The sequence below is a fragment of the Protopterus annectens genome, chromosome 3.part0, assembly GCF_019279795.1.
Source record: "Protopterus annectens isolate FY-2018-M chromosome 3.part0, PAN1.0, whole genome shotgun sequence".
NCBI lineage: Eukaryota > Metazoa > Chordata > Ceratodontiformes > Protopteridae > Protopterus > Protopterus annectens.
Genome location: NC_056731.1, coordinates 1,630,887,898 through 1,630,911,646, shown reverse-complemented (window position 1 = coordinate 1,630,911,646; position 23,749 = coordinate 1,630,887,898). Strand labels below are relative to the sequence as shown.

At 39.7% G+C, this 23,749-nt stretch overlaps 1 protein-coding gene across 3 annotated transcripts in view; it reads left to right on the top strand.

The window, feature by feature from the left end:
• The window catches only part of NCALD (neurocalcin delta), a 1,186,843-nt gene that overhangs the window by 421,966 nt on the left and 741,128 nt on the right, over window positions 1-23,749 (top strand). The gene's annotated exons all lie outside the window — the stretch shown is intronic.

Below are 23,749 nucleotides of genomic sequence, written 5' to 3'. Positions count from 1 at the left end.
AACATGACACAAAGAGAATTGTATATCAGATTCTGAAACCTTGCACACTACAGGAGCAATGATCCCTTATTTAATCATGGTTGCATGTTTATTACCTGTCAGCAGAGTCATGTAAGTATGCAGAAAACATGGTATGATCTGTGCATCCATCAGCCCAACACACACTAGTCATAGGTGACTCTATAGTCAGGCCCACTGATGTCCCACTCACCAGGCTAAATAAGGAGAAGGTTACTGTCAGCTGCCTGTCTGGTGCCAGGATCCGCCACATAACCCACGCACTCAGGTCACTCCACAACAAGTACAAATATGACTCTGTCATTGTCCATGTTGGTGTGAATGACCGGAGACGTACCTTCCTGGACTACATGAAAAGAGACATGGAAGAGCTCTCAGAACTTGTAGCCTAGGCAGGTAATGCTACTCAGTGCTAGAAGTCTAAATCTCAAAATGCACTCACTCGAGGCACTCTTTAAAATGGAGAACATCAATGTCTGTGCAGTGACTGAGACCTGGTTCAAGGCTCCAGAGAGTGCCCCTGCACTACCAGGCTATAACTCATGCCACATTTTTCAGCCATGTAACCTGGACTGAAACACCAAAGACGGAGGTGTGTCCATATTCATTAAGGATATCCACACCTCCAGGTTAGTTGCTCAGCATAATGCACCCGAGGTTATCCAAGTGCAACTAACTCTGGGCAAAAATGCAATCCAAATTGTAGCTTGCTACAGATCCCCCACCATGCCCCAGGATTCCCACTGCTCTTTTCTTGATGTACTGGAAAATATTAGGGTTCAACCAGACACCCTAATATTGGGCAACTTCAACTACCCCACCATTAACTGGGAAAACTACTCATGTACCGACTCCTTAGCTCAACGCTTTCTGGAATTCATAAACTCCAATGCCCTGGATCAACTTATACACACCCCCACCAGGGGCAACAATATCCTAGACCTAGTTATTACCAGCACGAGTGACCGGTGTTCCACACCTGAAGTCAACTCCTTGTTGGTCCTATCCGACCATAAGCTAATCACCCTTGATATCCACATCCCACCCCCACAACCCATTAAGGAAACCACGGTAAAAAATTTCTCCAAAGCCAACTTCATGCTTCTTAAGACAGAAGTGGTGATCTTCATGACACACATGCAGATGGACAATACAGTTACAACTGCTGAATCCTACACAAATGCACTCTATAAGCACTTACACAAGTGCATGGATTGTGCTATCCCAAACAGAACAAAGATGCTATCCTCCAAAAAAAGAAGCCAATCTGGTGGTCCCCTGCCATAAACAAACTGTACAACAGAAGGAAGAAACTGTTGCAAAAGAGAGTAAAATCTCATGAGTAGAGGAGCTCCCTGGTCAGCCTCAGTAAAAAGCTGAGATCCCTTATAAGATCCTCCAAAGCTAGCTACGAAAACAAAATCGCCACTAATTCTAAGGACAACCACAAAGCATTCTATAGCTATGTTAAGAATCTCTATGGCAACACTCAGGTCTGCTGTGAGTTACAGCACAACAGCATGAAAATTACAGAACCAACTGATATTGCCAACATCCTGGCAGATAGGTTCACTGCTAACTTTACCCCCCCCTCACCCCCTAAAGGGCCCATATATATATATATATATATATATATATATATATATATATATACACATATATATATATATATATATATATACATATATACATATATACAGGAAGAATGCAGAGTCCCTGTAATCACAACTATGCAGGTAAAAGCTTCACTCTCTAAAGCCAGAAACACAGCATCCATGGTACCGGACAACATCCCAGGCTGCGTTTTACACGAACTTCAGAATGAACTGGCTCCCCATTTAAGCACCATGTTCAGTAATAGCCTTGCATCAGGCTTTGTGCCCACTGACTGGCACACAGCAGCAGTTATCCCACTCCACAAAGGATCCCAGGAACCATCGACCTAGTAGCCTGATGAGCCTGGTCTGCAAGGCCTTGGAACGCATCATCATGGAACACATAAAGACATTGGTAACCTCCAAACTTTGGATCCCACCCAGTTTGGGTTTGTGAAAGGCAGATCATGCCTCTTGAACCTGATTGACTTCTTTGAGGCAGTCACCAAAGCTGTATATGAGGGTAAGGTGGTTCACACAGCCTATCTTGACCTCGCGAAGGCTTTCAACACCATCCCTCATTCTGGAATTATAGCTAAACTCACTAAACTAGATATGAATCCCTACATCACAAGATGGGTTGCCAGCTGGCTCACTGACAAAACCCACACTGTAAAAGTTGCAGACTCAAAATTTGAACCTCAAAGCAGTGACAAGTGGAGTACCACAGGGTTCTGTCCTGGGATCTCTCCTGTTTGGTATCTACTTGTCTGATATACAGGCTAACACAGAAGGCCTTGGGCTAAAGAAATTCGCAGATGACTGCAAACTAGGAGCCGTAGTCAAATCCCCAAATGATGTGGCATCCTACAGAAGGGCCTCGCTGAGACAGATGCCTGGTGTCAGAACCATGGCCTCAAGCTCAGTGCCAAAAAGTGCAGTGTCATCCCCTTTGGTAAAAACTCTGTACCCATGAACTACTACATAGGCAGCAATCTACTTAACACAGAATGTGTGATGAGACCTTTGGACCCAGGTGGACAGTAGTCTCTCCTTTGATAGTCACATCGCCACAGTAGTCAGGAAGTTCTTCTACGTGGCACACCTCATCATAAAAGGGTTCTCATCCAGGAAAAAATAGATCATTGTTCCCCTCTACTCGACACTCATTAGACCCATTATAGAGTACAACACCCCTTTTGGAATGTACCTCACAAGACATCTGCAACAGCTGGAAAGGCCACAGAAGTACCTCACAAAGAGGATTACTGGCCTCAAACAAATGTCCTACACTGACTGCCTCAAAAAAACTCCAGGTTTACTCCATAGCATATCGCTTACACCGAGGTGATCTCTGCCTAACATATAAAGTTATGTCAAACCCAGAGCTGTTGGACATGCTACACCTAAAGAAATCCCAATCCCTCCGAGCTACACGCTATAGGGACCTAAACCTTGTCACCGCAATAAACAGGACTTGTTAGAAGGATAGATTTCTGTTCCAGAGACTTCCCATACTTTGGAACAGGCTATCCATCTATGTCAAGCAAAGTTCTTCATTAGGACTCTTCAAGAACAATCTTGATGAGGGGATGGGAAATAGGAAATACACCCCAGGGATCACTTCTGTGTCTGCTCGACAGTGGCACAGGAAAATAACTTTCTTGGGTGGAGTAAGCCAGGGAACCTTGTTGGTTAGGCTTAACTAGGCCCTTGGGCTGATAGCCTGGTACCTACCTATGAACCTGTGAACAATATATACTGTTTTACAGTTATACTTGGGTTATGGGAAGAGTGTGTATGATTGTCAGTAAACTACTATGTTCAACAGAGATATGCAACTACATTTTTATTACATAATCATCGATTATCATTGTCATGCTAAACTAGTTACACACACAATACATATGAAAACTACAAAGGTATGTGAATGCAAGCAGTAATGATACATTTCTGTCAACCGACCTGTTGTACATAGCTGTTGGTATGTAGTATTACCTTTATAATCAAAGCTTTATGAAAAATTACAGTGAGACACTCTTAAAAAGTGGAGTGTTGTGGATTTCATCCTTGGCTTATCTGTGTTCTGACCATAAATTCACTGCACTTACAACTGTTCCTACAGGGAAAGCTAAGCAGCAGATGTATTGTCCATACTCAGTAAATGTCAGGAGTGTTGACAGTCATGCATCGCTACTGAGCCTGTTTGCGCAAAGGAAGGTGAACCAAATTAAATTCTTCACTTTTTCCTTAAGTAGTGAACCCTGTTTGTGCATAGGTAGGCAAAGCATAAATGTAAAAGGCAACAGCGAGCATATATCAGTTGAGTAAATACTTATTATGCCCCTTCCTCAGTAAAAATAACTACCGTGGGACTCCAACCTCTCTCTACGTATGCTGTATCATTTTTAGCTCAATGTATTTATATTTTGTGCCACTGAGACAGTCAGGTAACAGGAGTAATTTTTTACAATCATTATCCATGTTGCCAACTGCCTTACAATGTCCCTAAGCATGTTTGCACTTTTTAAGGTGACTGAAATTAAATTTTCATATTTTAAGCAGCTAACTGTGTTTGCACTATGCCCTATACCCTGTACATAAGAAAAATGATTAAAAATAATGGAAACAAAGGTTAAACCATTAGACAGCTCTGGATAAGAACCATCAGACTGTTGTACTTACAAAACACTTGCAGTGGGTATCTCTCCTTGCCACAGACAGAGCTTTGCAGTACCAGTCATGAATTGCTTGGATGCATATTATTTATTTCATACCCTGTATTAAACAGTTCATACAGTTAGACATGCTCATTTGATTGTAAATGTGAACATAACCTATTTAGTGGAATGAGTCATCACATATTAGATATGAATATGTGTGCAGAACTGCAGCTGTGCCTCCTCTTTGTATTCTGTAGATCATTCCTTTATGCCTGTTTTACTATCAGACATACAATCTCTAGTGCATATTCTCTCATTTTTCTTAAAAGGTGTGATTCAAATACATGATAGTCAACAGCAGTTTTCTCAGAGGCAGGAAACGGTGCTATTATGCCAAGGAAATATACATGTGGGAATGTTTGGTTTTGTTTAAAAGATCAATGCACCTTATAAGTGTATCCTCACTGACACACCCATTTCAGTGGAGGGTGTCTGTGCATTACTGTGTTTTACTTCAGTCAGAGTAATCATTCACAGTTGCAAGTCATTAGCACCTAACAATGGTGTGTCTGCACTATGTTTACATCTGCTACACAAAATCAAAAGTTTGATACTTAGTAATTCTAATGAGTTCAGACCTCATTTGCATCTTCAGAGTGCTCAGAGGACTGAATCTACACTGAAAAGTAATCATGTAGCTGAGGAACTTGGATGGGTGGCTGTTTTCAATCATGCTTATTGCTCCACTTGTGGGAATGCTGGGATAAGTTGTACATGTTTTGGACTGCTTTTCCTGTAATGGGTATTTCAGTTGCATTGGGCAATTTATTTGGTGAACTGCATGTATTCCAGATGTCAGTCATGTCAGATATTGATGGCATTGCTGGGCAACTTACACACAGTCTACTTAGCTACATTTACAAGTACCAGTTAGGCAGGTATCTGCAATTCATTCATGTTCTTGCACATTTGATTTTCTATTACAGGTTTAACACTTGTGTTGATAGTCCTGCAGTTACAACTGTTGTCATTCAGGGCTGACTCTGATGCTAAAAGTACACAGCCATTAAGTGGGAAAGTAAAGTTGTGAGCATTGCATGACATCAATTTTGCTGTATGTATTTGCATAGGATGAAAGGTGTACACCTTAGATGGTCAGCATGTGAGCGATCCATTGCCTTTTTACCAGGGCAAGGGAATATTGTGCACTCCTATGTCTACCTACACCCACAGAGGCTGGATGTTCCCCTTCTGACTCCTCACCCACATGTAGATGTGGTAACCTTGCTAGTGGTGGTAGAACATGATATTGTGTAGGATAACACAGACTGTGATAATTTCAGCATAGGTACTGGGATCGCACTGCAGAACCCCTGATGTATTTAAGCATCAAAACCTTGACTTCAACAGCCCAAGCACATGGTCTATGATATTTCTTGCTTGATCATGTGCCTCATTATAACGTTCCTCCATGGATGTGTGTGCATTTCTGGTGAGTGACATCAGCCATGGTTCAAGTGCATACCCAGCATCACCCAGTGAATGGCCTTGTGAGGCATCAGCCCTGGGAAACCTCTGTTAGAGCTGTGAGGTGTGTCAGATATGGGAATTGTGGTAACTGCCAAGGTTGCCAGCACACACATTACACATGACCTGGCAGTTAATGGAGTGGACTCCCTTTCTATTGATGTAGACCCTTCCCTGTTCCCCAGGAGATGATTTGATTTCAGTGTGTGTGCAGTCTATGGCACCCAAAATTTAAGAAATTGTGCTCTGGGGTAGAACTCCTGCATAGTTCTAGCTCTGCCCTTGGGGGTAGGGGGAACTATATATATATATATATATATATATATATATATATATATATATATATATATATATATAGACACTGGCATGCTGTATGATAGCATTCAGGAATTGGTGTAGGACTATGGATGCTGATGCCTGTGACACCCCCAGCATGTCCCTTATGGGACACTGAATGGTTCCAGTAGCTAATATTAAAAGTGCTACACATACCTTAGTTTTCACAGGTGTTGGTTCCCCTTAGTTTGCCCTTGCCCTCAGGTGAGGATGACAGACATTGCACAGTTCCTGGAGTGTGTCTCTATCCACCCTGTAGTGCTCTACTATTTCCATCTCATGTAGACCATGAAAAGTTAAACGAGTTCTAAATACCCTTCTCCTCCTTGCCTGAGGTCTGTCAGCAGCATCAGTAGCACAGACTTGAGCCTGTTGCACATGTAGAAGAGCAGTAGCAGCCCCTAACCTTGTTTCCCTCCAGTGTAGTTTCTATGGCTGTATTCCAGTAGGCTTTGGAGTACAAGGCAGAAGGCTACATTAAGTGTACCTGATTGCTTTATAGCTTGTTGAATAGCTCAGCTATCATGACTTGGTTGATTAGCATACAGTTCAGCTGCATTTGCAGCAATTGGCATGCCACAGTGTTTACTGTGTTTGTGTGGCTCTATCCATAATGTAGAGCCAGTTACTGAATAGAAATTGGCTCGGTATCATGTGTTTGTGTGTCAAGTCGAGCCATGTAGGGTTTATTTTATCCTGGCAAGAAGTGTGTTTTATGTATACTGTTGCAAAAATGAATTTACTTCTCAGCTATAGTATCACTGGGGATTTGGCAGGAGTATTTTGGTATTTTTTGGGTAAGTACAAGGTGTTTGGGGTTCCTAATATTCAGGTAAGATGCACAAAATTTTGGACTCTAAAGTCTTAATTTCTAGCTACCAGTAATATAAAGCAAACTTTAACTGTAACATTTTTTTAAAAAAATATATGTATGCATGTGTGGGCATATGTGCATGTGTCTCTGTCTGAACTGAACGTATATGAATGGACAACAAGATGGAGAGATGTACATGTGAATGCTGATCCATGACTTTAAATCGAAGCATATGACTTTTAAGCTAAAAGATTTAAAAAAATGTCAGTGATTCAAGACTCCTGCAGCCCAAATGTGGGGTTACATCTACTCATCTCTTCATATACTAGTTCTAAAACTGCTGAAACTTAAAGGTGAAAGGAAAACTTCCTTGCTGTCATACTCCAGTGATCCTGCACTTCACATTAGAGTTGTAGCTAATGAACAGAAGTCAATAGTTTTACACTGATGAAGTGGGAGTTGAGAGATGGATCATTGTAAAGCCATGCTCCATTAATGGTATCAGTGCTGTTTTGTAGTACATTCTCTGTGACTACAGTTAAATAGCTACTTTATGCTTAATGATGAAGTTTGTAGTCTGTAGAGGCTGTGTGAGTGGGTTCTACTATAAAACATAGACTTCCTGAAACCTGCCACTTCAGCACAATGAAAAAAAAAATGCCCGAAAACCAAAAAGCAAAAAACTCCCTTTTTCTTCATAGGAGTTTACTAGGCTAATGACTACAAGGGCCTTTTTAAACCTAGCCATGCACCCCAAATATCTGACAAGTTCTGATACCCTTCAAAAGTGTTACCTTTGTCCAAACCAGAGATGAATTTTCGGTTTCCTATCCATTTGCCCAAGTTGCACTTGAACTGGGCCAGGGAAAAACTCTGCTTCACATGGATGTGGAGCCTCTTCCATAGACGGAGTAGTCTCTGGGACACATACCTCTCTCTCTAACAGGTCCTATTTATATCACAGGTAAGGTTTAAGTCTTTAGAACGGGTAACTCTGGTGCTGTTTGTTTTGTGGATATGCAGGAGGTCCATTAGAGTGGGGTCTGATAATGCCCTGTATGCAAGGCATGGATATCCCCTCAAAAGCCTGTAGGAGGCAGAATACAGGGATAGGGCCTTGAGGCAGTCTGCATAGAACATTTTACTTACGCCGTGTATTCTTTCAGTGAGGAGCCTCTGTGGACAGTTAGGTACATACCAAAGGGGACGTTGTACTCAATGATAAGTCTGATGAATGCCGAATACAGTGGAACAGTGATGTACTTGGACTTATATAATTTGAGCAACATAGAATGATTTCCTCACCACTGTAGACACATGATGGTCAAAGACTAGATTACTATCTATGTGTGTCCCTAAGTCCCTGACTATTGGATCAAGGGGTGTGTGGTCAATATGAAAGTTACCAGGGATGGATGACTTCTCAAAGGATACTATTATGCATTTCTTGGCATTTAGTTTTAGTCCATGGCTCTGACACTAGTTGTTTGTTTGTGTCAGCTCCTGCTGGAGAACATTTGTGTCAGTGTGAAATTCAGTGACAGCTCCCAATTTGCAATCATCTGCACATTTAGTCAGTCAGAGACCATTGACATTGTCCCTGACTTCTGAGAAGTAAATGCCAAAAAGGAGCAGTCCACGGACTGATCCCTGAGGGACTCCACTTGTGACTGGCCTCTTTGTAGTGATGGACTCCCCAGTTCTAACTTCCTGTGTCGGTCTGTGAGACAGTTGGTTATCCACCAGGTGACATACTGGTTTGTACCTAACCTCTTGAGTTTGTCAACAATGCGCAAGTGGGGTATTGTGTCAAATGCCTTGACCAGGTCAAGGATGGCAGTGTGAACGATTTTGCCCCCATCCATTGCTTTGGTGACCTTCTCAAATAAACTAAGGAAAAAACGGCAAAAACAAACTGAGCAAAACCAAGCCGGAAAGTGAGCAGTCAGTAGCACGTCCTGGAAGTCACTCAGACAGAAAGATGCTTTCAAAAATTGCCTATTTCACTGATAGAAGAGGGGCAGTAAGCTGGTGTGTCCAAAACAGAAGACATTTTCTCAATATACATACTGTTATTGAAAATCACAAGCCCACCCCCTTTATCAGGTTTAATTACCCGGACTGGTAAAAGTTTAAAGTCAGATAATGCCCTTCTCTGTTCAAAGGTGATATTCTGGAGGTTGTTAAACTTTGGCCCATTTTTGGTCTTTTTTAGTTCTCTAATGTCCAATTCGCAGATGCTCTCAAAAACTTTTAACCCAGAGTGCAAAGGAGGGTTAAAGGTACTCGGAACCTTTAACTCGGCCCTAGGTAGAGCAGTAGAGTTGTTGAATAACAGGTCCAAGTTCAACTTCCTAGTGTAACATTTTAAGTCCAAAATAGTCTTAGTAAGATCACATTCAGAGCTGGGCACAAATGTGTTGCCACGAGACATGATTTCAATAAGCTCTGATGACAACATAACGTCAGAAAAATTGTATATTTTGAAGTCACCATTCTGATTGTATTGAATGCGTAAAGGTGAAGTCACGCAGTTTTCCAGTTCAATGTTGTTTTGCACAAACGTTAGTTGTTCCGAGTTCTGCTCCTCGTTTGGTATGATCGTTGTGGAAGTTGTCCTAAAAAATTGTTGTTATTAGCATGATTAGAACTGGAATCAGAGTTGTTTTTCCTAGATCTGTCATTGTGGTTAGAAAACTTTCCATTTGGCCTGTCAGGTCGTTTAGGTTTAGACCCATATTGATTTTGGTCAACAGTTTGATTACCAGAGACAGGTGGGGCGACTTCTGATTCAAACCCATCCAGGCTGTCCAATCCTGCAATGGGCACTGTCTGTAATTTGGGATACGCACGTAGATGACTATATGCGTCCCTATCCCTGTTTAATTTTTTAACTTTATTCTGTTTTAATTTGGACATGAGCCCCTCAATGCTAATAAAAATTCGATCATAGTCGAATTTAAAGCGCAAGAATTCCATGTCCATTTTAATAGTACTGTCAAGTAATTTAATTTCTTCCGTAAGAGTACTCTTGTCCAAATTAAAACAGAATAAAGTTTAAAAAATTAAACAGGGATAGGGACGCATATAGTCATCTACGTGCGTATCCCAAATTACAGACAGTGCCCATTGCAGGATTGGACAGCCTGGATGGGTTTGAATCAGAAGTCGCCCCACCTGTCTCTGGTAATCAAACTGTTGACCAAAATCAATATGGGTCTAAACCTAAACGACCTGACAGGCCAAATGGAAAGTTTTCTAACCACAATGACAGATCTAGGAAAAACAACTCTGATTCCAGTTCTAATCATGCTAATAACAACAATTTTTAGGACAACTTCCACAACGATCATACCAAACGAGGAGCAGAACTCGGAACAACTAACGTTTGTGCAAAACAACATTGAACTGGAAAACTGCGTGACTTCACCTTTACGCATTCAATACAATTAGAATGGTGACTTCAAAATATACAATTTTTCTGACGTTATGTTGTCATCAGAGCTTATTGAAATCATGTCTCGTGGCAACACATTTGTGCCCAGCTCTGAATGTGATCTTACCAAGACTATTTTGGACTTAAAATGTTACACTAGGAAGTTGAACTTGGACCTGTTATTCAATAACTCTATTGCTCTACCTAGGGCCGAGTTAAAGGTTCCGAGTACCTTTAACCCTCCTTTGCACACTGGGTTAAAAGTTTTTGAGAGCATTTGCGAATTGGACATTAGAGAACTAAAAAAGACCAAAAATGGGCCAAAGTTTAACAACCTCCAGAATATCACCATTGAACAGAGAAGGGCATTATCTGACTTTAAACTTTTACCAGTCCGGGTAATTAAACCTGATAAAGGGGGTGGGCTTGTGATTTTCAATAACAGTATGTATATTGAGAAAATGTCTTCTGTTTTGGACACACCAGCTTACTGCCCCTCTTCTATCAGTGAAATAGGCAATTTTTGAAAGCATCTTTCTGTCTGAGTGACTTCCAGGACGTGCTACTGACTGCTCACTTTCCGGCTTGGTTTTGCTCACCTTCTCAAATAAGTCCACCAGGATGAGTAGGCATGATCTGCTGTTGACGAAACCAGACTGGGTTGGGTCCAGTGTCTGGAGGTTTAGTATATCTGTATTGATCATCTCCATGATAATTCTTTCCATGGCTTTACATCTAAGATTAGTGAGATATATGGGTCTGTAGATGGCCCACCTTTGTGCAGAGGGATGACTGTTGCCTTTCTCCATTCATGAGGCACATAGCTTGTTTGGAGACTACAGTTAAATAGTAATTTCAGAGGCCCTGATAGGTCATGTATCATGTTGTTTAGAAGGCATCCTGGGATATTGTTTGGGCCCATTGATTCAGTGTTCTTGGTCTTAGAGCATTAAGGACCTGCTACCTAGAGATAGTAGAGCAAATTATATTTGATGATATTTTCTGATTGAAGGCCGAGGGGGAGAGAGGGGTAAAGTTGGAGCTTTATCAGCCAGGAGATTTGCTATATCTTCTGGCTCAGTAAAGGTGGCTTCATTTACAGTGAGTTCTACACACAATTGTGGATTGCCTTTAAGGTTGTAGACATGGCTGAAGAATGCTTTGTGGTTGTTCTTGGCCTGGGAAACCAAACTTACCTCAAATTTGGCTGTGTAGACTTTATTTGTCCTCTGAGTTGTTTGCCTAGTTTGAGAGCGCTTTTATCCTGCTGGGAGCTGCACCCCCTAATTTTTGCCATGATTTACTTCCTCCTGTTATACAGCCTATTGATTTTGTGATTCCACCAGAGTGACTTGTGTTTTGAGTTAGTTCTGAACTTCTTCCAGGTGGGTAGGGCTGCCTCTATGCAGCTATCAAAATGCTTGTACAGGGTTTCTGTGAACAGTTCTGCATAGACAACAGTGTTCTCAGGGTTTATGTGGGCCTGAAATTTTGCCAGAATTGCACTTCATAGCAGGAGGTTAGTCTTAGAATAGTTCCTGAATATTCAAGATTTAGCTGGGGGTTCAGGTTTAATTTTTACTTCAAAGGAGATAATTTTGTAATCTGACCTTACCAGGGAAGGTATTACAGTAGGGGTTGTGCAGCAGTCTCCCATATTGTTTTTTGCAGGGGGGCAAGTCCCCCTGCACCCTCCCAAACTTATATATACCAACTTTGAGGTCACTCCAACTTGAAGAAGAGAGAAGTCTTGTTAAAAAGTGAGTGCACACTTAGAAATCACACTGGCAATGATTTGCTATGGAGAAAAGAATTTGATGTTATGCCGTTCAACTTACTTTTCTGCGAGTTGCAGATGTTTGAAGAATTTCTCTTTGAATTTGTGTAGGGAAGCCTACATGAGTGTTGTGGTACAGGTATAAGTAAACTAAGATATTCTAACATATCATTCCCTTAATGTTGAGCCTTTGATGTTTTTATAATAAATACAGTAATCAGAAAGAAAGTCTAACTGCCTGCAAAAACTAATTGGCTCCCAAGTGCAGGATAAAAGTCCATGGCTGCAATGTAGTGTTGCATGCTCTTAGTTGAATTATAATGCTGGTGTGTAGAATGCTACTGTTATGTTTATCTATCATGTAAGTTTTTTACTTTTTTGAGTCATATTTTGCCAGAACATGTAGTATGTGTTTAGACCAGTTTAGCAGCATAAGTGGTACAACACCACCACCCCTCCCAACTCATTTGCAGTTGTCTGAAGAATACAGCAGCACCAATAATTGGGTATATGTCAGAATTTGGTAGAGATAAAACTGCATTACAACAAATTAAACCAGCAGGGTACTTTGTGTATTAATTAAGGCTGTGCTAGAAATTGTAGCATTTTAAAGTCATGAAGTTGTACAATATGTGCTTTGATGCAAGTGTAATGTAAATGTTGTATACTGATGCAGAATGGACATTTCAAATATTTCACACATTTTTAAAATGCTTAAACATCGCACAGCATAGTAGATATCATCAGAATGTTTAAAAAGAGGAAATATTTTTCTTCTAAATGCAGCGCGTCTGAAACAGTGTAAGAGGAAAGCATCTTGCTCAGAAACATTGCTGGTAAATGATGCCTGCTTTCCAGACACAGTTTGGATTCGCATTAATGAAGCAACTCCATTATGACATCTGTGTCTTTCTGAAAATATATAATTTGTCACAGATTTCTGCATGATGTCTCATCTAAAAGCATTTGGCCACTCTTGTGAGATTTTGAGAGGTATATCTCATTTTATTTTTCAGGCAGTGGCTTTGGAACTGTACTTGCGTATTATCGCAACCAGATTTGTCACTGGATTACCGACTGGTTTCCGATCTTGAAATATGCCCATTAATGGTTTTAAAAAGTTACATGGTGTGTTTTCTTTAATCGTACAGGCTCTTTTCAAGACTGTTATCAATATAATGTACAAAATCCCTACTGTTGCTGTTTGTTTATGCAGTGTACAGACAGCATGTATTTTATATATTGTAACTCTGCTCACTGAACGTTCCTTTCTTCCTGCCCGCAAATGCGGTCAAGTAACAGTTAGACTTGCATTTGGCCATCACAGCTGTGTCATTTTTGTACTGTGGCTGGTATAATACTCTGTCTTGCTTACTTTAACAGACAATGTAGCGTGACACTCAAGTTTCCCTGAAAAAAAAAAAAAACACTGTTTAGAAGTAGTAGTAACTGCGCTTGCTGAGAAATTGAAAGACATAACGATCAACATCATTGAAACACTGCTCACGACCGTAATCAATTTCTAATTTTTATTCATAACCCTGCATAAAAGACCCTCCCTTGTCAAAGCAAACACATTGTCTCCCATTTTTAAAACATTACCTGTCACATTTCACTATCGGGAAGCAACCTTCATGATCACAAAAATCTGGTTGCGATAATGCGCAAGTACTTTTTATTGTATCATAGCAGTTACTAGGCAGCTGAGCTGCAAGGCCATTTATGCTTTGCCAATGCCCACTCTTAGACCTTCCCTTTCTTTTCAAAGAGGGCCTGGACAGTCATACCAGTGGTGAATTTTTGAATACCCATCTGGTTGTCCAGCTCTTTTTTAAAGGCAGATAGTTTGTCACACTACTTAATTTGGAGAGAGAGAGAGTGTTCCACAGAAGGGGTAGGTACTGGATGACAAATCTCTCTCTTTCAAGTCTTATAAGTTGGAGTCGATTTAGGTCTCTGGCCCTAGTGTTAGCTGGATTGAGGTTTAAGAGTTCTTGGACTATTGGATCCCTTTTAGCCATATAAGCAAGGCAAAAGTTGTTCGTAAGGGGTCTGTATGAGTAGAGGGACAGTGCCCACAGTCTTTCCTAGTAGTTGATGTCTTTTAAGCCCCTGATCATTTTAGTTATAAATGTCTGGGGTCTCTCCAGTTGCTTGATATGCTAAGTAAGCTGTATACTAAATGGGGGTTGTTCTCAGTCCTGGGTCTAAACAGTGCAGAATGCAAGAAGGTGGGGACTTCTGTAGATCTGGACGATGTACCTGATGTACCTTTAGCTATGAGTTGCAAGGTAAAAGGATTTTGTACCACTGTTGAAACATGATGGTTATTTAAAATGGCGAATGTACTATGCAACTGAGTTCTGAAGAAGCCTAAGTATAATAGGTGAAAGCGCTTAACTCATTTGGATGTGTATCAATAATTTTATTATTATTTTGCTTCAATAAATGTTCTAGTGGTTACAAATACTGTGTTTCCTCTATTAGTTCGAGAGAAGATAGCACAGTATTTAATGTTTTACTTTTTGGCATTGAGCTTAAGTTAATGTTTAGTATACCAACTGTTGACAAGGACTAACTCCAGTTGGAGTGCATGTATCTCGGAGGGAGACATTATGGCAACTCCTATCTTACAATCATCAGTTAACTTGCTAATTTGAGATCCTCATATGATAACTGGAGATTGAGAAAATGGATACTGAACAGCAAACATCCCAGACTAAACTCTATGGGACTCCACTGGTCACTTTCATTTTCTCAGAGAATGCTTCCATCACTCTTAGTGTGAGTGCTTTCTCTAAGTCATTTGGCTCTCAACCTGACCACGTACAAGTACACTTGGAAGTCATTCAATTTGTTTATTATATTTGCATGTGGTATGGTGTTGAATGCCTTAACAAGGTCAAGGTATGCTGTGCAAACAGCTTGTCTACAGTCAACAGCCTGAGTAACCATCTTGAAGAAGCTTACAAGAGTCATTAGACAGGCTCTACCTTTGACAAAGCCAAACCAACGGGAGTTGAATTTGATAAGATTTTTAATATCATAGTCAGGTGTGTAATGCTACATTCTGTAACTCTGTATATAAAACTTGTTAGGCTGATGCATCTGTAATTCAAGGGGTATGAGGTAGGGACACCCTTTTGAAGTAGCACAACCTGTAGGACAAAGCCAATAGATATACTGAGGTTGAAGAGTTTGAGGAGTGGGTCCACCAGTGCTTGTTTATAGCTATTAATTAGGCAAACTGGTATGTTGTCAGGCCCCTTGGATAACGTACTCTGGTTTGGAGAGACTCTATTATAGGGGAAAACAGTTCTCTCAAGTGGTGGATTTTCAAAAATAGTTTTAGGAAATCAAAAAATAAATATTATCTCACCACTGCATAGAAGTTACTGAATACAATATCACAGCACCATCAGTAGATACTAGAAAGAGTATGTTTGATACTGTGATGGTTCAAGACTAGTTTCATGCAGTTTGTATTCAGAAGGGATTCACCAAAAACATGTAATATTTATTACTGGAAGACTACATTATAGCTGATGTAAGAGCATCAGTAACCCCACATCCACCTAAATAATGTATTATTGTTGTGCAGTACGTTGTGCCCTTAAATTAAAAAGTCAGCTTAATATAGTGCACTGTTAGTGTTTACCCCCCCCAGTGGTTATAGTAGTGTAGTGGCACAGCTGGTCTTGGCATGCCATATTTAAATTTTGTTGAAGTTTTCATACTAGATGCTGCTGTCATGTGGAATACATATTACTATAGACCATCTGTCCATTAATAGTTCCTCCTCCGTAAGTAGCTCAAAGAATGTCTTTATTTTGCATTTGTTAATGGATTGAGTGAACTGTTTATAAACGTTTTCAGCCATGACCTGGATCGCAAGCCAGAAACGTTAAAGCAGATAAAAGAAAAAATACAGATCTAAGTATAGTGCTGCAGAATACTTGACATCGGACTGTTATCTACAGGCAAAACATCGTCAGAGGTTACAGTTCAGTTTGGAATATTGCAGTAAAGACATTAATAGTTTTTACTACAGCTAAGTAAATAGTATTGCAGAAAAATAGTATAGCATGAAAGCAGTGTTAGCAACAGAACAATGTGAAAATTGCCTAACTTTTTCTTATGAATACAGTCGTGCAATCACTATTGGGATAAACTGTGATGTAATAAAAGATCTAGGACACATAGAACTGAAACAAAATATATTTACAAAGTGGTGCATCTGACAGTTGCATCATGTACCAGCAAATACATTGTAACAGATTCACACCCTTGTTGTACTTTAATGAGCTGCACACTTTGCACAGAACTGGAAGAAATCTTTAGTCCGGTATCTCCTTAAAAGTTCAACCCCTATCTAATGCATGTAGCAATTAGTGGTATTTAGCTTTGAAAATATGTTGAATCCAATTTTGTAGGTATTTCACAGAAAAGATAACAGTATGGAAGATTTTAATCTCTTTTATCAATATAGTTTTTACTTGGTAAGGGTATATTAGTGTGACTGAGGTAATAATGCTTAGCTGATTTACTGAATTACAACATTCAGTGCAACATTTCCCACAGTGGTAGCCACCATGGGCATCATGCAAAAGTCATTTCCTGGTGTACAGCAAGTATATCTGCTCTCTCAGCTGATTGCTTGCCATTGAATAATGACTATGTCAGAATCTTTTGGCATGGTTTCAGCTTTTAAGAATAAAAAAGTCAAAAAGCACAGCATCTGGACTAAAAAGAGTACAATCAGGAATATAATTTGTCTTGTAATGGCAAAACATAGTGGCAGAGTTACTTTTGTAAGGAAGATATGTTATACTGCCTTAGAGAATGAGCGACTTGTACATCGCCACCCTGATTGGAGACTGAACATTCTCCAGCAGGGTGTTAATGTACAGATAATGCCTACTGATAAGTCTGCCGTTTCATGGTAGCATATTAAGCTACCATGGAGCTCGGTCTGTAATGAAGATAACAGCTGTTGTTATTTTATACATACATTAGTTGTTTAACGAGTATATAATTAAAATTAAAGAAAATTGGGAAAAAAAATAGAAAACTGTGTGTATGTGTGGGTGTATGCATGCATGAAAGTAAGAGTAGGAGCGATCATGCAGTTTTACACTCACTAAGCAGTGCTTTTGCTGTTAATGAGTGTAAAAGTAAAGCAAATGGATAATAAAAAATAGAAACTGTAAGTGTGCATGCTCGTGTATGTGTACGAGTTAGTTTCTGTGTATGTGAGTGTATGGGTGCTTGCAATCACGAAGGCAGAGTGTGTGTGTGTGTGTGTGTGTGTGTGTGTGTGTGTGTGTGTGTGTGAAAGAGATAGAAAGATCAGGCAGTAGACAGTGTTCTTTTAAAAGGTATGCATACCTCTCAACTTCTTAGTTCAAAAAATCCAGGTAAAGCCTAAAATAATAGGGGGAAACAAAGGCTTAAAATAAAAACAAATTTTAAATATTGCTCTTATAAAATTAGAAAGTTGCTGTAATGCCATGATTTATGTTAGCATTGTCTTGTTTTTAGTGCCTTTCTAAGTTCTGCACAATTGAGTGTCTTGGCTCATTTCTACAAAGCCAAGTACTTTTATTGAATAATCACACTTTTAGAAGCAGTTTGAAGTGCACTTCTGTTATCTTGAATTACTTATTGCCTTTCCTTAAGTTTGTTTGTGGTAGCATTTCACTCAGGACACTTGTTTATTGTACTTTTACATTAGGAGGACTGGCAGTAGGTGTTTAACTGGTATGTCTGAGTTGGGAAGCACACAAAAGGGTTCAAAGTGTAGTTGTTTTATTGGCCAGAGGGCTCTGTAGTTAGTTTTCTATATTTCCATTACTGGTATAAATTCTGCTTGTGGCATCAGGCCTCAGAACACCCCTGGGCAGGTGTTATTTATACAGTAACAGACACCCTGTCGGGCATTAGTACATGCTTCTCCAGCTTTGTAAAGATGAACTCCATATCATGTCTACACAGCATAGCAATAGCTGGTCTGTCTGATTCATGGTTATTGATTTATTCTTTCTGCAGGGTACATCTTTTAGCCAAGAGTTATTAGGATACAAGCCAACTATAATGCAGTGAACCAGAAGTCATCATGACATGATACCAGCCTTTTTATGGATTGACTGAATTTGGTTTATGATGTTCCTAACCTAGGTTGTCCCAGCTAGTTTCACTAAATGGTGCAGACAGAAAGATAACCTTCTCTAGTAAATGCAGGAAGTGCTTAAAGCAGATACATGCTATAAATAGCATAGGACTGACTACAGCTGTAATGTATTGCATGTGCCAATCAGACTTGTCATCTAATCTTGTAATACTAATCTCTTGATGGAGCTAGCTTGGTAAACTGAAAGCAGACAATATTATCCATCATACAGAGTATCCAAAAACGTTGTGATGTTCTGGAACAAAACACAGCTAAATAGCAGTGTAACATAGAATGGAAAGACTATTCACAGTGCTGCACTCCTTCAACTTGGATTATTGCATACGGACAGTAATTTCAGAAAGTGATCACCAAGGAAGTTTATATACCTATGTTTGTTTATGTTTTGTTTATAGGTTCATAGGTTAGTACTAGGCTAACTGCCCTTATGGGCCATTTTTAAGCCTAGTCAGTTACCCCATGTCAGAATCAAACCCTGCACCTTGTGTTTCTAAGGTAAGCACCTTAACAATTATGCCAACCTCCCACCCCAAAACAACACCAACATAATCAACAGGATTAACTGTTTTTTTTTTTCAGCTGGATTTAGTCTATTTTACTGCTGGAGGTCTGGGGAGAAAAGGCCATATTGTAGTTGTACTTCATACAGTGACAGGTGAATAAGATTGAACTCCTATTGCAGTTGTGCAGAGGTTGACTTTGTTGCCTCACAGCAAGAAGTTCTCCAGTTTGATTCTCGCCTTCTCTGCAGAGTCTTTGTCTTCCCTGTGGTCAAATGAGTTTTAAAGACATGGAGTAGGTGGATGCGCATGCGCATGTGTGTGTGTGTGTGTGTGTGTGTGTGTGTGTGTGTGTGTGTGTGTGTGTGTGTGTGTGTGTGTGTGTGTGTGTGTGTGTGTGTGCATGTACCTTCTGTGAAGGTTGGGCACCGGTGGCTGGCAACTCGACATCATTAAAAACTCTACTGCCAATCAATCTGCAGGTTGGTGATCTGCTCTGGCGACCCCTAACGGGAGAAGCCAAAAGACAAACAGTAACATTTATTCATTCATTCAGTCATTTATTTGTAAGCTCATTTATTTATAAATTTGTTAACTGGGTAAGTACACTGGTCCAAAGACCCATTTCAGGCACAACCTGGGCCTGATATCACAGAAAACTTGAAACAATGCAACAGTAAAAATGGTCATTTTTAAAGTATACATTAAGTGGAATATAAATGCAAGGAAACTAAACATTGCTGATAATGATCAGTTATGAGCATATACAACTGTGAGACACAGGAAAAACTAGATGAGTTTCCAGAAAGGTAAAATATAGACAGCAATGTAACAATTACAAGCAAATGATAGAGTGGTATGAAAGAAAAAAATGAGCTTATTGATGGTTTTAGTAATAACAGATTCAGTGTCCTTAGGACAACTGCCAAGTTATGTAATAGAACCTTTGAAATAGCAGGTCTTTAAATATTAGTACATAAAATGTAATAATAAATACATACCCTTGACTTACAGACTGCAGTTGTACTACAACAGTGAAAAATGCTAAATACACTTAAGACTTTTAAATAACATTCTTTCCATGAGCAGACAGAATAAATATATGTGCGCGCATACACACACACACACACACACACACACACACACACACACACACACACACACACAGAATGCAGCAAGGAAATGTCTTGCTACTCTAGGTGTCTCTAGATATTCCCAAATCACAGTGCATTTAGAAATCTGAGTCTCTTCACAGAAGCCACTTAAAGAGGAAGATTTTTTGAAGCAGTCTTTTGAAGTTTTTTTTAGAACATCTGCTTTGCTTTCCTGGGCTGATTAATATTAAATAAATGAGTAATGTTTAGAGTCGTGACATTCATTCATTAATTTTACTTGCTCTTCAGAGCTGAAATCAGCACACCATGACCTGTGATCACTGTACTTTTTTCTTGTACTGTTTTTTTTTCTCTAATCATTTAGTATACAGTTCCATATTTAAAAAAGCAGTTCTTAAAGAATTGACACTATTTAACAATTATCATGTGTCAGGACTTCTGTTGCTTCATTAACATATTCAGTGGTTTTCTGTGGGCTCGTAATCCATCTTTATTCTGTTTAGTTTTGTTCTGTAGCTGACTATGAGAGACTTCTTTTGGCTCATGATTCTTTTCAGCTCAGCATTAAGTGATATGTTCTGTGAAGCAAACAGAAAGGCCGGTATAGTTGGTTAAAGCAGAATTGACTGTTTTCTGACTGCGTAAGTAAAAAGTAAAAACAATCTCAGAATTAGTTGAACAGATAAAAAAAAAAAAAAATTACTTGCACAGAAGACTGACAGGGAGCCAAGAAGTTTGTTGGGGGTGTGCACATAAGGAATGGGTGAGTAATCATGAAATTGTATTGCTATCAAAGAAGGCTGGGAAGTGGTACCGGAGGCAAAAGTTTAAAGGAAAATTCACAGTTCCATATTTAAAAAAGCAGTTCTTAAAGAATTGACACAACAGTTGTGTGTCAGGACTTCTGTTGCTTCATTAACACATTCAGTGATTTTCTGTGGGCTAGCTGAGATGTATAACTATCCTGTTTTTTTTCTATTATTTATACAGATTATTGTTTCTAACAATTAATATATAGCACTTTTATTGCCTGCTTTTTAGTCTTTGAGTATTTTATTGCTGTTAACTAATCTGCACAAGTAACTGATTTGTTTGCAGTTAAAAGCATTCTGTATCTTTACAAATCTTTATTTGTTTAAAAACTTTAATTTGTGGCTTTCTCTAGTCTTACTGTCTGTAGGCTATTGTTTTTGTCCCCCCCCCCCCCCCAGTTGGTGTCTTGCTGTTATACTTGGTGGCTTTGCAGTTGCCCGTCCCTACTGTAAATCTGATCTGTGACACTCCTCCCAGTCTAGTGTCATTAGCTCATTCTACCTAATACAGAGAGAACATTGGATAAGGCCTTCTGTTTCTCCTTTTAACCTTTCAAAAAAAAAAAATTTTTTTGCCTGAATCTCCTTGTGTTCTGACTGTGCTTCTCAAACATTTTGGAAATATAGAGTATATTTCAGAGCATTTATTATAACTGTAATTGCCTTAATATTGCTACAACTCAAGTGCTGTAGGCTGCACTGCATCTGAAGTGTTTGTGTGTTTTAGCTGCTTTTCTGTATATATAGACTTCTCTGTTTCTTTAACTAAATAAGCTCTGCAAAGTTGTTTTATTGCATTCCTGCCTGTATTTCTGAGTTTTTTGCACTTTTAAAGTTTGTTTTTGCTTAGTTTAACTGGTAGGCTACACACTCAAGTGCGCTAGCCAAATTAAAGCATTTACTGTGTTTCTGTACCTAATTTCTGCTACTTTGTAAAAAAAAAAAAAAAAAATCCTTGTTTCCCACCTTTACTGAACTAGAATAGTCCAGTCTTCAGGTATTGCTGATCTCTGGGCTGTGTCATAGTTCCTGTGTTGCCCATATCCTTATTTGGATAGGAGGAAGCTTCTTTGTTCACCAGTGAGAGTGGGGAGCTCTGAGCAGCCTATCTTTCCCTTGAGGAGTGGTTCCAGCCCAGTGACTTGTAGCTTATTGGCCGTTTTGGGCCATTTCCTATCTCTTTCTAACCCCCTGCTTTAAAGCCAGCTTTAGTGTGCTTTTGCGCTTGTAATTTAAAGTTTGTCCTGTTTGTTGCATTTACCTGTTGAGGCTACACACTCAAGTGCTAGCCTGTGTTACATATTTATTGCATTTCCCTGCTGTTTGTTGCAAAAAAGAAAAAAAAAATATCCTTGTTTCCTGTCTTTCCTGACCTAGAGTAGTCCAAATACAGGCTTTGCTGTATTCATTCTGGACTTTTGGAAAGTTCCTGTGTTGCCCATTTCCTTTCTTGGATAAAGGGAGGCTTCTTTGTTCACCAGTGGCAGTGGGGAGCTTAGAGCAGCCTATCTATCCCTGGAGGAGTGTTCCCAGCGCAAGAATCTGGTAGTCTATTGGCCGTTTTGGGCCAATTTCTAGCTCTTTCAAGTCCCCCTGTATAAAACCCTCTTTGGCGCATTTTTTGCACTTGTTACTACTCGGCCAAGCTCCTCGTGGTCCTGCAGATTGGTGCTAGCAGCAGAGAGGCTAAAAGAGTGACTGCTAACCTGATAAGTGTTTTTTTTTTCCTGCTACTACCTGGCGACTGTCCGATGTAGCTAAACTGCAAGTATTTCTGCTTCTTGAACTGTTTTAAACTGTTTTAAACTGTTTTAAACTGTTTTAAACTGTTTTAAACTGTTTTTTAAACTGTTTTTTAAACTGTTTTTTAAACTGTTTTTTAAACTGTTTTTTAAACTGTTTTTTAAACTGTTTTTTAAACTGTTTTAAAAAGTTGTTTTTGCACCTGCACTTTAAAAGTTTGTCCTGTTTGTTGCATTTACCTGTTGAGGCTACACACTCAATTGCACTAGCCTGTGTTACATATTTATTGCATTTTCCTGCTGTTTGTTGTAAAAAAAGGAAAAAAAACCAAAAATATTATCCTTGTTTCCCGTCTTTCCTGACCTAGAGTAGTCCAAATACAGGCTTTGCTGTATTCTGGACTTTTGGAAAGTTCCTGTGTTGCCCATTTCCTTTCCTGGATAAAGGGAGGCTTCTTTGTTCACCAGTGGCAATGGGGAGCTTAGAGCAGCCTATCTATCCCTGGAGGAGTGTTCCCAGCACAAGAATGTGATAGTCTATTGGCCGTTTTGGGCCAATTTCTAGCTCTTTCAAGCCCTCCTGTATAAAATCCGCTTTGGCGCGGTTTTGTGCATAGCACAGCATCGGGCAGCTCCACTTAATTGGGTTTAAACCATTCTCGGCTCCACAAAGTCTGCTCTTCACTTTTTCCCTTAGAACTGATCTAGCTCTCATAATAAATGACCCTATTCCTACTCTAAAGCCTGGCACTTGCTCACTAAAGCAATTATATAAGTCAGCACTTAAAAATTAAAAGCACTACACCCTCACAAACTCCCCTTGAGTACCTTGTTCCCCATTGGCCCTTTTTTTCAATTATAAAGGAATTCCCAATACTATTCTAGCATGTCCAAAAGTCAGTTGAAAATCTCCTCACCGGTACAGCTGGTGAATCTGGGAATCTTGAGGCAATGTTACAACTGCCTCATGTACAAAGACAGCCCTCTCCTCTTCCCAACAAATTCCAACACATGTGAGAGATGCAACCATATAGCCAAACTGGAGGCTAAGCTCTCTCAACTCAGTACTGGCGTAACCAGTCAGGAGGAGAAGGAAACCACACTCAGTACAATTCCAGTCTCACATAGACCTACCACGACAGCAAACCAAACCCATAAACACACAAAAACATACTCGGAGGCTCTAAATAAAAATTTGCCTAAGCAGCAGAGACCTCCAAAGCA